Genomic DNA, 15591 nt, shown 5'->3' on the forward strand with positions numbered 1-15591 from the left:
CGCAGGTAGGAACGCATCCACTAAGCTTCACAGGAATTTATGCATGGTCCTGGAAACATCTAAAAAGTAACATTGAAACACAGACAAAAAAAAAATAAAATCAGGAATGCATATAGAAACCTACACGCATCTAACACGGGACAGGATGACGTATCATGCAGCATGAGCTCTTCAGGCGAGCAGAATCTGGTGGGGCGATCTAAACTAAGGGCTATTGAACCAGGCACAAACTGGAACCTTCCAGTGGCAGTGAAGCGAGGGCGCCGTTACGCATTCAAGAAATAGTAACCCAGCATAACATGATCAATAAAATGGTACGAGAACACGATCACAGGAAAAGAAGAGGGATTGAAAGGCGCTCTTTCTTTCCATCTTCTTTTCCTGTGATCATGTCCTTGCGCCGCTCAAATGGTCAGTGTGAACCAACTAGCATTACAGCAAGTACTACAAGCATAAAATGGTCAGCACATGTAGCATCCTAGTGGCATGTTTCCATTGCAAGGCAGATGCTGTTTGAGTTACTAAATGGCACATATGGATGAGTTGCGAATGACTATTACATATGCATGCATCCTCTGGTAGGTATGTAAAGCCTCACTGGTCCATACATTTACATTCAATGCTTTTTGGAGAGACAGACTCCCTGACGAAGGATCCTGCAGCAGTTGACCAAAGCATGAAATGTGTTTTTTACGGTACACCTGCTGCTTGGTGATATTGTAAAATGACCCAGAAGCCTCCATATGTGCCTGTAAATACACAAAATTCACTGAGATGAGCAATCCAAAACACAAAGCTACATTAGATGGGTTTTTAAGCATAGGTAGCATTGAGAAAAAAAAACACTGCCAGTTTCAGTTGATTAAGGAAATAAGTAAGTATACAAAATGCAACCATAATTTCAAACGGTTCGATGGTGGACATAGCCAGCATTTTTTTAATCAGTCTCAAACAGGCCAGGTGATTGTAAACAGTCAATAAAAGCATTTTTCTTGGATTGACAAGATTATCCAGCAGCTTTCTCACTATATGCAATTATAATATTGACCTAGTAAACATCTTGCAGTTCAGTGCTGCTTTCCTTGCCTCTCTGTCTTAGCATTCGTTACTTGTTACACGAGCCACCGAGTATAAAACATCTGGGTTTGCAAGGCATTTAGCCTCCCGTGGCAAGGACTTCTAACATCCACACACACTCGCTTTCTTCCATTTTTCTTTTATTTGACAGTTCAGAGTTCCAAGCACAGTTTTCTTTCTCAGAAGAGTATTGAATTCTCAGAGGGGATATTTTATTCGATATCACAAGGTACAGTTTTGTCGTGACTCTTTTGGAGAACTGCACTGTGTTTACATGCCACTACAATTGGTTTCTGTTCCTTGAATTGTATTGAGGATCTGTGTATTCACTCCACGATGAACTTGATGTATGGGCTTGCAGGATAGTTATGTAAACAAAGCAAAGGACTCTGGTAGGTAAGTACACTAGTCATAGAAGTATAGTATTTCGTGTTCACAGACAAGTCAAAATTCCATCAAGTCTGCATGCTGTCCTGGCAACTAAGTGACATTCCATTACACTTGGTCACTGTTTTACAATTAGCCCCTAGACAGTTTTTCTCTACAAGTGGGGACCCTTAGCTGATGCAAGGCAGTGGGCGCTAAGTATTTCTTGATCCCAACTGACCGCTCCGGCCATGCACTATTACTCTGTCGTGCAGTGACGCGACTTTTCAGTGCTTACTCTTAGCTGTATTGTTTTTAAGTATGAGAAACAGTGAAATAAAACTACAACAGAAGAATAAAACACTCATTCCACACAAAACATCCAATATATACATATTTGTACTTAGAATAGTCATTTCATATCATGCAATGTTTCGAAAACTTTATGGACTCTTCCTCAGCAGCAGCACAATTGTGCCATAATTCTTGTTTATTTGTGCTCAGCACTAACTGTACAAATATTTCACTTGAAATTTGACTGGTAGAGGCTGTCTCAATAGGTAACAATTCTTTTCAGTACATGCCGCAGCTGAGTAGCTTGAGCTGTGTTGCATGTTAACACTCAATCGCCATATTTCATTTGCTACTTTCTGTGTCTGAAATGACAAAAGCAGTGCACACACATGAAACCTAGGAAGACCAAATGGCATAGGTCAAGAAAAGGAAGTGCATGCTGCGCTTGACATGAAGGCACTTATTAATATAGGCAGCACTGAGCACAGAGATGGAGAAACTAGTATTACGTACTGGGGGGCATGCGAATTGTAGTTTTACCAACCAAACTGATTATGAATAGCATAGTCTTGCTGCTGAATCAAATATGAATAGTGCTGAAAACCAAACTGAATACAAATAAACTAGTTGAGCAGCTATTTTAAATGTCTTTGAAGAAGTAAACACAATGAATTTTAGAGATAATTTGAACATGCACTGTTTGAATCATTTGCTATGGCATGGATACCATAACATGATTCCAAGCACTTTTAAAGATTTGTTACTGTCATGAACCTCGACACATTTTCTGCGTGCAAATGCATCTCATATGCAACACCACAGCTGTACGTTGCAGCCAGAAATGAGGATTACGTGGCGAAATGATACGCCACTAAGAGATTGCTACCACCGGGGAGAACCGCACGGAAAACAGTGCTTCTGTACATATGTTGCAAATGATGTGCATGTTTGTTTATGCTTTGCAGTCTATTTTCTCGCTGTAAAACAGGCGTGTTGTAAAATGTGTTTAGGCTGTAATTTCGGATGAAAACATTAAATGACCAGCTCCTGCATCTTTGCCGCGAGTGCTATACCGAAGTGAACGCGCGAACACAGGCAGGAGAGATATGAATATATATACACTTTACCTTTCGATGTATACGTCCGGGAGTACTTAAAAAATTCGTGCCGTCTTCTCCTCATACTAACATAAACACACCAAGTAGACGGCGAAAGCAGGCGCCGCTGGGGCATGCGTGCGTCTACGCTGTTGCTGGATGATTGCATCGCCGGCGACTTAATCGCTCTACTAATGGTCAGTTTATACTGTTTGTGCTGTATATTCGGGGGCTCAATAACTCTACAGCTAGGGTGCAAATTAATTTGATAGCCGACGATCGAGAGCCACCGTGAAGAGGAAAAGTTTCCCCAAACCAGCGCCGCAGCCGTCATATGCAGCGTTTCGACGTTCGAAGCAGCGCGCGCCGGGCGCGCCAATCAGAGCGCTGGAGAAATCCGCCACCCAAAAGATGCCCCAAAGTGACCGTATAGCACCCTATGCGCCACCCGTGCCGAACGCGTCCGCCAGCTAGCGGAAGGCGGACGAGCGCAGCGCCTCTAAAAACGACCGTACGGGGGCCTTCCACGACCTTACACAGTGGTACGATGGAATAGTTAATAATATTTGAAAGAAGGAAATAAAAACTAGGGGGACGCTCAAGCTTCCCCTTAACATTCGACGGGATACAACGCCTTCTCATTCTTCTCTCTATCTCTCTATTTCGGTGGACAACCGCAGTTAATTGTAAATTGGTTATAGGAAAGTAAAGGCGCAGCATCTGTCACAGATCCCCGTGGGAACCTGGACAGCATCTCCATATTTACTACCACATTCCGAATATTTCAGACAAAACCCGACGATACTCAAGCGAAAACCGGGTTAGCGAGGTGGCTTTTGGACCAAATGAGCTGTAACGCTTCGCATATATACATATATGCTGCACTCTCGATAGACGAAACTCGAGTATATTGCCGACATGAGGATAAATGGAACAGCTTGGGACAAATATTTGCCCGCCTCAGTTAAAACACGGGGATTAGGAAAGCTTTATTCCTTATATATCAATATGCCGAGGCCGTCTGTCTTTATCCAGAACACAAATGGGGTCTTGATAGTTTTCAAATAAAAATGAAAGGCACGCAAAGAGCCGATCTCCCGGACGATTCGCCTGTCGAACGTAACTTCCTGCGAACACAAGCATTGTGCAAGAAGTAACCTTTGGTTCTTTTGAGAAAATTCAAAGGGATTGCGTTTTGAGAATCCCGCGCAACATGACGAGGATCGATCGGCTCCTGCACCAGTGGCGGTCTACATTGTGTTAAACTCTTCAACGTCAGCCGCACACGCAGAAATATGGTATGAAATGCCAGAATATATATAAAGTTCCTCGAATCCCCTTTTCCTCAGCCGCGTATAATATATCATTAAATAACATTGTGCATATCAAAGTAAAGTATCCTGCAATACAGCAAGTTTCCCCTCTACGTTCCATGAGGCAGTCGGCTTAGCCGGAGAAAAGTGGAAAATTCGTATCATTGAAACAGCTATTTTTATGCAACATTGAGTTATACCGCGTGCATGATATATATTGACACTATATCATTTGAGCCTGCTGATAGAATTATACATTGCGCAACAGAAGGTGAAATTAACTGTTATTTATACATATTTTGAAATAAAGCTTTAACCGCGCGCTAATTGAGCCGCGGCGGGTATGGTACACTCTGTAGTTGATCGCGAGTTGTCATGAACTTATGCTTGAATTTGTGAACTGGTAGGCGCTGATTGTCTGTTTGAAGCATACTTAGTATTAAGTGCCTAAGATTTGCGCGGTAACTGCTATGAACCTACGAATGTAATTGTCCATTTTTTTTATGGTTAAATGGTAACCTCTGAATTTAAACAACCTCATCATAAAGTTAACCTATAACGTAACCCTAAGCAAACCCACGGTAAACCGAAGAGATCACGTGCCTTTAAGGTTTGTATGTTAACCGTCAATTACTTTTGCCAGTGCCCTCGAAACCTATCAGTCCTAAACGCCCTTAAATTCGTTTCGCAGCCTCCGTGAGTTTACATTTCGTACGGGGTCAAGAAAAGAGGCGGTGAGCTTTTATGAGCTTTCATCCGGATCCGGTGCACTTTGCCCTGCGACCTTCTACTGATTTTCATGCATCCCTAAAACAAATGGACAAAATATATTTTTGTCAGAAAGTTGCAGCAGTTACTATGTTGTTCAATCGGTATTTACCAGCTTGAGCTCGAGGTCACGGGCTTTAGTCGAGATACAGAAGCCGCATTATGATGGAAACCAAACACGAAAACGGAAATGTGGTTTGCGATTAATATGACAGCCCGAGGGGTTCTAAATAACCCACGTACTGCTTTGGGAAGTATAAATCCGCATGGACTATGTAATCTCTGCAAAAGCACTCATAATATACAGTGTTCTGCAACTTAACCGTCTTGGAAAGACGGTTCCGATAAAGTTGCTGAACACTATATACGTAGCCAGGTCTTGCTATTTTGGCTAAATGAAGCTGCAGGTGTTCTACTGCCCCACACTTGGTTTATGTGGAAGATATTCGGTTAAAAGAACATTACATACATTCACTCCAAGCCATATTTTTTTCACGCAACGAACTACAGCCGCTGGTATCAAGACGGGGGCTCTACAGAAGCCGTAGAAAAAGGAAAAGAAAAGAAACTACCTCGACGCTTCTTGAACGACGAGGGAGGGGGGGGGGGGGGCGTGAAAAAGAAAGAAAACTGCTTCTCGCTGCGCGGGACCCGCTGCCCCCCATCGGTCCATCTCTTCTCCCTGCGGCAAAGCGGAAAGAACCACGGGGAGGCGAAAGGCATCGAGGCACCCTACCGCGGGGGGCGACAGGAATGCCGAAGCAGAGAGAAATAGCGGCGAAAAAAAAAAAAAAGAATTGCATGCACCGCACACAGGAGATTCTCTTTGCTTTTGCAGCTTCTCCCCCCCCCCCCCTCTCCTCCCTTCTTGAGGTCACGTGGCCAAAAGGCGGGAAAACGCATCCCGCGCGAGCTAAGATGCGCGGCACCACTCAGTCGACGGCCAGCCTCCGTGTGGGCGCGATGCCTACTGCCTAATTTTATCGTCCGCTTTTATTTCGCGCAAATTCAATCTGTCTCAACCTCCTGCAGCAGTCAGCGTTTGAAAAGAGCAGCCCATATATGCAGCTGATGATTGCAGCCGCTCTGTACAGATTCTTCGTGCCGAAGTTCACCAAAACATGCGTAAGTACATGACCTTTCGGTCTTGATCAGATGAGCTTTTTGCTAGATTCGATATTATACTGAACATAATAATGTATTGTTTTGGAGCATATGTTGTCTTGTTATATACTCCTTGCATCTTTCTTCATATATATATATATATATATATATATATATATATATATATATATATATATATATATATATATATATATATATATATATATATATATATATATATATATAATTGGTGTGGGCGATGATCGCGCAGGAAGACTTGCTGAGCCGTTTGGAAACAAGGCTGCGGCTGGCTGCGGTGGCAGAATTGGCTCATTTTGCTGCAGTCTGGGTCCTTGGGTATCTCCTGTCCCAAAATGCTCGCCTTTTAATATGGAGGGACACTCACTATACCGATCAGGTAAGTCCAATTAGCACATATTTTGTTCGATACGACAATATACTGCAACTGTTTCTGGAGCGCGTATATATATGCGCATCTTATTACTACGTACATATTTTTTTTTTTTTTTTTAATAATCGATGTGTGCGCATTTCGCTCTGATTGCGCAGGAAGACGTGCTGAGCCGACTTGGAAACGATGCTGCGGCGGTGGAATTAGCTCTTTTCGCTGCAGTCCGAGATCCGATCTCCTCTGCCCCAAAACGCCCGGCTTTCAATTCTTCACATCGAAGTGCATGCACTGACATGTATACCGACCAGGTAAGTCTAATTATCGCTGATTTTCTTCTATACGATAATGTACTGCAACTAATTATGTATTGTTTTGAGACTTATGCGCATCTTGTTACTGTAAATGCATATTTTGTAATTGGTGTGCGCGCCTTGCGCTGATCGTGCAGGGAGGCGATATCAGCTGATCTGGAAACTGGCTTCGACAGTGGAAGCTCGTTTCGCCGAAGCCCGAAGTCCTTGGTCTCCTCTACACTAAAACGCTGGTCTTTCGCTTCTTCATGGCGGTGCACTTGCCGGACAGGTATTAGCGCTGATTTTGTTCAGAAAATTCGATTATCCGACTCACATCGATGGGACGCATGCAACCCAGTTAAATGTCAAATGCTATCACCGATATAAATATTGCAGCTCCCCTCGCCATAGGAGCGATCAGAAGCTGTACTAGCATCATCGCTACTGCCAAGCAAGCTCGTGCCAGGACTGAGTACAAGATTTATGCCGTGTTTATTATTATTTTTATTTTTTTTTTGCTGCTGTAATGATGTATATACGTGCAAATTGATGATTGAGTGATGCGGTATGCTGGCAAGGTAAGTGAGCCAGTGCGTTCATTTTGTGGATTTTGGAATTATATATGTGATGCACACAGATCTGAGCCGTTTCACATTGATTTTGCTCTGTGCGCTTGCTTTCTGGGCAAGCAGTTGTATTTTCATCGTGCGGATTATTTCCTGGTGCTTACATGCTCATGAGGTGTTCAGCTAACTTGTTTCAAGCTTTAAAACTTTAGAACGGGTTCTATAAGCTTCTAAGAGTTGGGCTGTCTAAATAGCCGTCTTGGCTGATGAGACAATTTTTAAAATAATGCTCGGTTGTTAAATAACGAAAATAAATCAGATGACTTATCGTTAAATATCCGGTCGCTTTTGCTGTAAAAGTTCCATCTAGTTTGAGAAAATTAAGCTGTATTCTACGGAATAAACTTATTGTAGGTTTCATGTAAATATCGCGGAAACTGTTTGTTCTGCCGCGTTGGAATCCCTCATACGCGCTCTATGACAAGCGCGGACACTTGGTTTTGCTAGAATTATTAAATTGCAGCATTAGCATGCAAGAACGCGCTTCGGGAGGATAAGGTTTGAGTGCGCTACGGTTGCAAATTGCAACATCATGACTCCAGCAAAACAAAGTGATCGCGCCTTTCTCGCGGATTCACGGATCCTGATTACCTATTGCGGCTTTGCGCTAATGCGTTTTCAGTAGGGTTTCATGAAGTCAAGCGCATAAAATATATTGATGTGATAGTGCAGTTGGTGGCAGTGAGCAGACATTATTTTTTCTACCTTTTCACCCTATATTTGCCTGCAATGTAAAAGTCTAGGCGAAAAGGAAATATTTAATTAACACACTTTTCTTCATACAGCTGACCAAGATGGAACCTGCCGCAGATCCGACCAGTCGCAGACATCAAGTGATCGACAGGCTGCCAAAAGGAGACCAAGCCTCAAGCCCATCTTCCATATGTGGCACACGCGCAGTCATATATCCACGCTTATTAAAAAGCAAATCGCGAGCTTTTTCTGAACGCTGTTGACAAATAAATTTTTCACCAAATACTGCAGCTTTTGTTTCTTCATGGCATCAGAAAAGCTACTGCTTTTCTTGATGCATTTATATGTGCTACCCCGTTATATATGCATGGGCCACGATATATTAAATGCATGGCATGATACCTGGACGAGGGGCGATGCCGGCCACTAACCGGCGTCGGGAAGCAACCGGCCGACGTACGGTCTTTCGTCAGCAAAATGCTAGGGCAGACGAGCGACCGACCATTCAGTAACGCTGGCAGACGGCAGGCCCACGTGCGGCAGGTGGTCGATCACGTCGGGCCAGAAGGTCGGGCCGTAGTCGATTGCCGAAAATCGGCCGACGTTAGGTCAGTGTCAATCCCCGACGCCGGCCCTCATTCGAGTGCCGAAGGTCGGCCGGCCACTTTTTGGTCGGCGAGAAAGGTCGGCCCTACCTTTTGCCACACACTTTTTTTTGCTTGGGTATGTGTTCCACAAAGCACTGTCCCTTACTCTTAACTATCTCCCCTCAGTAACTTCTACCACCTACATTTTAGTTGATGACTGTGTACTTTGCTGCTCTGTAACCAACTCGTCCGACGTTTCTGCCTTATATCTATATCGAATTCACATACAATAGTGATGTGCTATGTGGCTTCCGTCCCTGAGAGGCTTTAGACTATTTTGATTTCTTCTCACCACTGCCAAAACAACACATCCTACTTACAAAATTAACACTAGTACTATTTTTTCAAAGAATTCGTTTAAGTACCTTGGTGTTCACCTCACTAATGGCTTAGCATAGTCTTGCCTTGTAAGCCATGTAACTAATTACTCTAATAGAACTGTTGGATACCTCTATCGTAACTTACCCATGGCTGGCACCTTCTTGTGTAAAATTACTAGATTACAAAACCCTTGTGTGAGCACAACTTTAATATGCCAATGATATAGTTGATCCACACTACTGTAACTTTACTGAACCTTATGTGCCTGTTCACAACCGTGCCACCAGTTTCATTCCCTCGAATACTCCTTCAGCATCTCTGCCATGAAGTCTCTGTTACAGTCTCTGTTCTTGTCGTTGTACTTCATGCCCCTGCAGTTATGGTGAAATTGCGCAACAAACACGACACAAAAGTAAGAGGGACACGTAGCACGGGACGAGCGCCTCTTACTTTTGTGTCGTGTTTGTTGCGCAATTTCACCATGACTACAGTAGACATTCACCAACTAGCCCGCTAACAGCTCCTGTTAAAGCATATTTCATGCCCCTGCCTTTATCACAAGCTTTTCATACAAGACCTCATGGCAGTCGTCTCGGCTAACCTGTGTATAGAACACCTCGCACAGGTCATCGTAAAAGTGGCGTTTCACCGCGTGCCCGCACAACTACATTTCGTGAGTCATTCTTCGCAAGCACTGTTCACAACTTGAATCATCCCTCATCAGTGATCCTGTAAGCTTCAATACTGCCATCGAAGAACCTGTCTAATCACAGCCATGTATACCACTCATCATCATCATCAGCCTGACTATACCCACTGCAGGGTGAATGCCTCTCCCACATTTCTCCACTTAACCCGGTTCTGTGCTAGCTGCATCCACTTGACCCCTGCGAACTTCTTAACCTCATTCGCCCACCTAACTTTCTGCCGCCCCCCTGCTACGCTTTCCTTCCCTTGGAATCCAGTTTGTTACCCTAAGCGACCATCGGTTATCCTCTCTTCGCACTACATGTCCTGCCCATGCCCATTTCTTCTTCTTAATTTTTTAATTACTAGCCACTAACCTGCCACCATTTATCACTGTGCACAAGCCCTTCTGTAAAGTCTCGCATTAGGACCTCTGAGGTATCAATAAACACATAAATAAAAGCATGGTTGATAAAGATTCCTTACAATATGGGAACTGTGATTATGTTCGCCAGGAATATATATATGTAACTGGACCATGTTGAACGGTGTTAAGCTTGATCTTGGCACTATTGTCTTTCCTGTGATATTGAACTTAGAAATTAGGATACTGAGTGGTAACACTGACATGGTGGCTTGCCTTTTGAACTTAGAATTTGATTGCAGTATTCCTTTCTTTGCATCCATCCTAAATGCAGGGGTGGAAGTGCTGCTCCATTCTGCTCCAGCCTGCTTTCCCTGCTCCAAAATTGCTCCAACTCGACTGCATCAATGTTCTGACATTAAATTTAGTAGAGCACGGTTTTGCCGCTCAGTGGGCCATTACTGGTATTGGCAGCAAGAACCGCAATCTGAGACAATTAAGTTAAGCGACTATGAGAAGCGCAGCTGGGCAATGGTCTGTTGTGAGTTCTGTATACAGGGTATGCGGCTGGTGTAGTCAAAACGATGGCAGCACACCGGTAGCAGAGGTGTAATGCATCTCACCCGAGCCTAATACGTATAAAATTTTAATATACTAGAAAAGTATGCAGCATAATGTTTGCTGATAAGCAAATTTGAGGAATTCGTTACGGAAAATGTTCTGTGCACTTGATATAGCACCTACTCCCAGCCTTTTGAATCGCCTGTGGTGAGAGAAATGAGATCAGCGAGTGAAGCAGGCACACCAAACTACTACGAGGTAGCGAAGCACTGGAAGTAATAGACGAATATGTTTACTTAGGACAGGTAGTAACCGCAGATGTAGATCATGAAAGGGAAATAACGAGAAGAATAAGATTGGGATGGAGTGCATTTGGTAAGTATTCTCAGATTATGACTAGTAGCTTACCGGTATTGCTCAAGAGGAAGGTATACAGCAGTTACATCTTACACTTACTCACCTATGGAGCTGAAACGTGAAGGCTAACGAAAAGGGTTCTAAGTTGAGGACAACGCAGATGACTATGGAACGAAAAATGGTAGGTGTAACGTTAAAAAATAGGAAGCGCATAGAGTGAGTTAGAGAAATAACGAGTTAATTACATTCTAGTGGAAATCAAGAAGACGAAATAGGCATGGGCAGGGCATGTTATGCGTAGCGAAAACAACCGATGTTCGCTTAGGGTAATGAACGATTCCAAGGGAAGCAAATCGTCGCAGGGGAAAGCAGAAAGTTAGATGGGCGAATGAGGTTAAAAAGTTTGCAGGAGTAAAGTGGATGCAGCTAGCACAGGTAGGGGAGTATGGGGGAGGCCTTAACCCTGCAGTTGGTATAGTCTGGCCGATGATGATGACTACGAGCCATTGGAAACTTGTCCAGCTGCAACGAACTACACGGTTTGTTTCTAGTGATTCTGCTGTGAATACAAGCAGGTGCTTCACCATCTAGCCTGTCATGCCTACGACAGACAAAAGCACACTTGGAACTCTTATGAAGGTGATGCCACTTAGGTGCCAGTCACTAAATGTGTTTTCAAAAGTGTTGTTAAATCACACAGGGCCTATCGCCAGTGTGTTGAAACTAAGATAGCTCAAGCAATAATTTGAGCAGGCACAGAAGGCCATAAAGTAATGAATTTGAAGGGGAAAAAGGCTATACTTAAAGTGCCACCTATCTTCCCTGAACGCGTTACTGGCCAGTATCCAGAAATTTATCAGCACAGGCGTAGGATCAAAAAGAATGTGCACGATATAGAAAGCATAAATGTACTGTTCATTGATGTGAACATCGATCTAGCGGCAATACTTGAGCACATCAAAGTTGTAAAGTCCACCTTTGAATCTTACAAAACAGTATAAATCTCTTAGTTAAACGATCTTCAATTATGAAGTGTAGAAGGCAGCATTCCATTTTCTGCTATTTAACCCTTCGACTGGTTTTGCCGTACAGGTGCTGCGGACGCATGCCGTCCCGCGGCGTTTTTGCAGTACGGGTATTGCGCTAAACGCATAGCGTTTGAAATAGTTCGACACTGGAGGTGATTTTTTTTTTCGGAATATTCGACACTCAAAGGGTTAAGTGAGGAAGCTAGAATTCTATCATTAAAAGCTAGTTTGGAATCTTGCTCCAAGACAATGTGATTGCTCCAAAACTCACGTTTTATTGCTTCAAAGCTGCTTCGTAGTAACTTTATTACTGCTCCCTGAGCTGTTCTAATATGCTAGAGCCTGCTTCAACCTGTGTAAATATGATTACTTTCTTCCTCTGCACGGCGCTTCAACCAAGAAAAAGCTCGGTTGTAATTTCTTTTCCGTGTTTTTTTGCTTGTGTGACTAGACTAAACTAATATTCTACCTTGAGGTCTAAACCAACTTAATAATCTCCTTAATAATAAGCGAAGCATATAAGCAGAAGGAGCGATCACTTTCACTTTGACATTGACATTAGATGTTGCAGAAAGTCAAGTTCATCATGGTTGACAGCAAAGTCTCATTCATTGTAATAAGTTTACGGCTCTATCAATACTTGTGCATGTTACTTTTGGAATGAGGTCTTTGAGATTGAGATAGATGTGGTCAGAGGTAGGGAGGTGAACACAGCACCGACTGTCAACTGAGGTTTATTCGAAAACGGAGGAATTTATGCACATTTTCTTAACATGTGACTCAGCCGAAGTCAAACCGTCATATACACATGTACCAGTTTTCTCTCCTAACAAAACATTGACAAAAAAAAAAGTGACAATAAACAAGAAATCATTAAAATCCAAAACACAAGTGAAGTAGTATACACCATGAGCAAGCACATACCTCACCGCTAAACATTCGATGAAGACAAATTAAAAAGCCAGGTTGAGCTGTATATGGGCTTCCGTTTTTAAAATGTAAAGTATGAATGAGCAGGATTAAGTCGTGTCGTTAGCCTTAAAAACTACCCGAAATAGAACCGAAAACTGCCATACAAGAAAAGATATAACATAACTTTTCTTCCCCGACCTGGTGGGCTTGACTAGTCTTGCATCAGCTGACGGACTGTTTGGCCTTGGTGACCCATACTCAGGACATTCTCGGTGCCTAATACTCCGTGTCATTAAAGTTTCTTCCTCCTTCTCCCAGTGCATTTCTTTCTTTACCGTTTCCACCTAAAGCATCTTGTCCCAACTATATCTCTCATTTGCATTAACCTAGAACACTGCTTTTCCTTTGCACCATTGCCATTCAGTCCCCCTTTTATCTTGACTCTCCTCCTTTTAATTGGTGTACCTGGCTGGAGTCCTCCATGCCGAAGTGACAGATGGCCCTGGTTCTACAAGTTGCAAACCACTTTGGCACTCATTTTTGTAGCCAAATAAAGTTTATTACTACTACTTCTACTAGGTCTTGAAGTACAGTTTAAAGAGTTGAGAAAAGGTTTACAGGGACCAGCATAGCTGAGAGCGAAACTTAAAAAACACAATTAGACCTTAAACTTGGGTCGTTTTATTTTGCAGTCATAACTTGTATTTTGGATAGTTACAATGAAGCTCTGAATGGTCGCTTTTGATCGTGCTTCTATACCGGTAACATTTCTAACTGAAGGTATGAATGCATTCTAGAAAAGAAAGCAAAAGCCTTCAGGGCTAGGCTTTTTTTGTGCTTCTAAGTGTTGAAATTTTTTAGAGAAATTTGGCATTGGCAGAACAGCCAAGTTGAGTATTAAATTTGGGTAAAATGAATTCTGCTTTAACCATACACTCTAAAATTGCCCAGTACTCTTACTGAATTTTGGGGGTGCTATTAAAATCACTTGTTTTGACATTTCAAAAGCCTTTTTCTGTTTCTTCTTTGGCTGCATATACTGCAGCTAAGTCTCTTGATTTTAAGCGAGTATCTCAATTTTAAGGCACTTTTGATGACTCAGTACTCGTGCCTTTTCCTTTCTTAGAAATTTTTGCCTCAAATTCAAGTTAGTTTTTTATTTCATACAAAGAGGAAGCAGCCACAGTTAAGCAATTACTGTAAGTGTCTTGATGAGCTGGCCCATCAGGTGATGAGGAATGCTCTGTATGTACGGATTCTCTAAATGAGAAGCATGGGCATGTTCAACTCAAATAAAATTAGCTACCTTTTCTTAATCTTCAAAAAGCATTTGATACAGTGACCCTTAAGATTTTAACTACCAAACTGAACTACTTAATTGTCTTCTGCTGTCCATTTATTGCTATTCTTATGAATTTTTGCATCAGATTAAACAACCAAATCAAACCTGGTGACAATGTATCAGTAAAGGGGGTTGTAAAGGGTGGGGTTTATTCCATCTCCCATACTTTTTTCCTTAATTTAATAACACAAGCCCCAAAATTTAAACTTCCACGAGTTTGTTCTTCTAGAATGAACAAAATATGTCACTAAGTGTTCTGACAATGCAGTTTCAGTGAATAAGAACCTGTTGGCACCATGCAGGGATTCATGCCGACGCCCATATCAGTATCTATATCAGTGTAAACTTTCCGAAAACATAATTCTGTTGGCGTATTTAGCGGAAGAAATTTTTATGCGCGGGCTAAATGTAAACCACTGTGATGATCGAGCGCGTGCCTGGCCATAGCCTCCTCTATTTTTTTCGATAGAGGAGGCTATGACCTGGCTCTCTTATGAACCCGCTTCATATATGCGGGTGTATACCTTGCTCTCGAAGCTTGCCGTCCCTCCTGGGCGCTACGAAGGAGCAAGTGACAACTTCGGAGCAGTACGCTGCCATCTACGCTACCTGCTCGGGCAGTTTCGGCCGTACACAGGCGAAACCGAAACTATACAGCGGGTGAGCGCAAATCGCTATGCTAGTCATGCATGCTGATCTTTACGATTCAATATCCGCCACGCACCACCGCGGGTGTCACTCCTTTCATAATGTTCGGGAGCGTCCGGGAGGAATGGCTAGCAAAGTGATCGTACAACGTATACCCGTACATATTATGCCGCGCGTACTAAATTATCCTCAACCGAGAGGTTTCGTTTTCTGTCATGCGCGGCCTAAATTCATGTGCTAAAATCGGGGACGATAATGGTGTTTCCAAAAATTAAAAAATTGATATAATTGCGACCTCAGCAAACTTATAGCTGTTAGTAAATGAGGCGCTAGTGCGCATGACTAGTTAAAAAGTATTATTAGTTATATACCAGCGCCTGCTTAATTAATTGTTACCACGTGTTACCTATTGCCTGCTCCACACCACCGCAGAAATCGCACCGCATACACGGGCACAATTAAAAGCCTCCAGCCGAACCAACCCGTGAAACTGCATGTTAATTCTGCAATGCCCGCAGTCCCGGCATAGTTTCTTTTTTCATGACTCGCACCCGCAGCAGCGGAGGCTGCAACGAGTTGCATGCCACCCGTAAGCGTGTACGTGGCGTCGATCGGCATTGCAGTGCACCATTGTGATCATTTAAGAGCCAACAGATCCCGTACGTCTTTGTTGACCAGCGT

The 15591-nt window shown here is 43.0% G+C and overlaps 1 protein-coding gene and 1 long non-coding RNA gene across 2 annotated transcripts in view; one reads left to right on the plus strand and one right to left on the minus strand.

Annotated features, from left to right (window-relative positions):
- The window catches only part of LOC146201608 (uncharacterized), a 229453-nt gene that overhangs the window by 114082 nt on the left and 99780 nt on the right, over positions 1-15591 (minus strand). The window lies entirely within an intron of this gene.
- LOC146201612 (uncharacterized) lies at positions 5865-6631 on the plus strand. Its single transcript, XR_014701674.1, has 3 exons — positions 5865-6040; positions 6291-6437; positions 6590-6631. It is a non-coding gene; the product is annotated as an uncharacterized LOC146201612 (long non-coding RNA).

This window comes from Amblyomma maculatum, chromosome 1 (genome assembly GCF_055883805.1).
Source record: "Amblyomma maculatum isolate TAMU_Amacu chromosome 1, ASM5588380v1, whole genome shotgun sequence".
NCBI lineage: Eukaryota > Metazoa > Arthropoda > Arachnida > Ixodida > Ixodidae > Amblyomma > Amblyomma maculatum.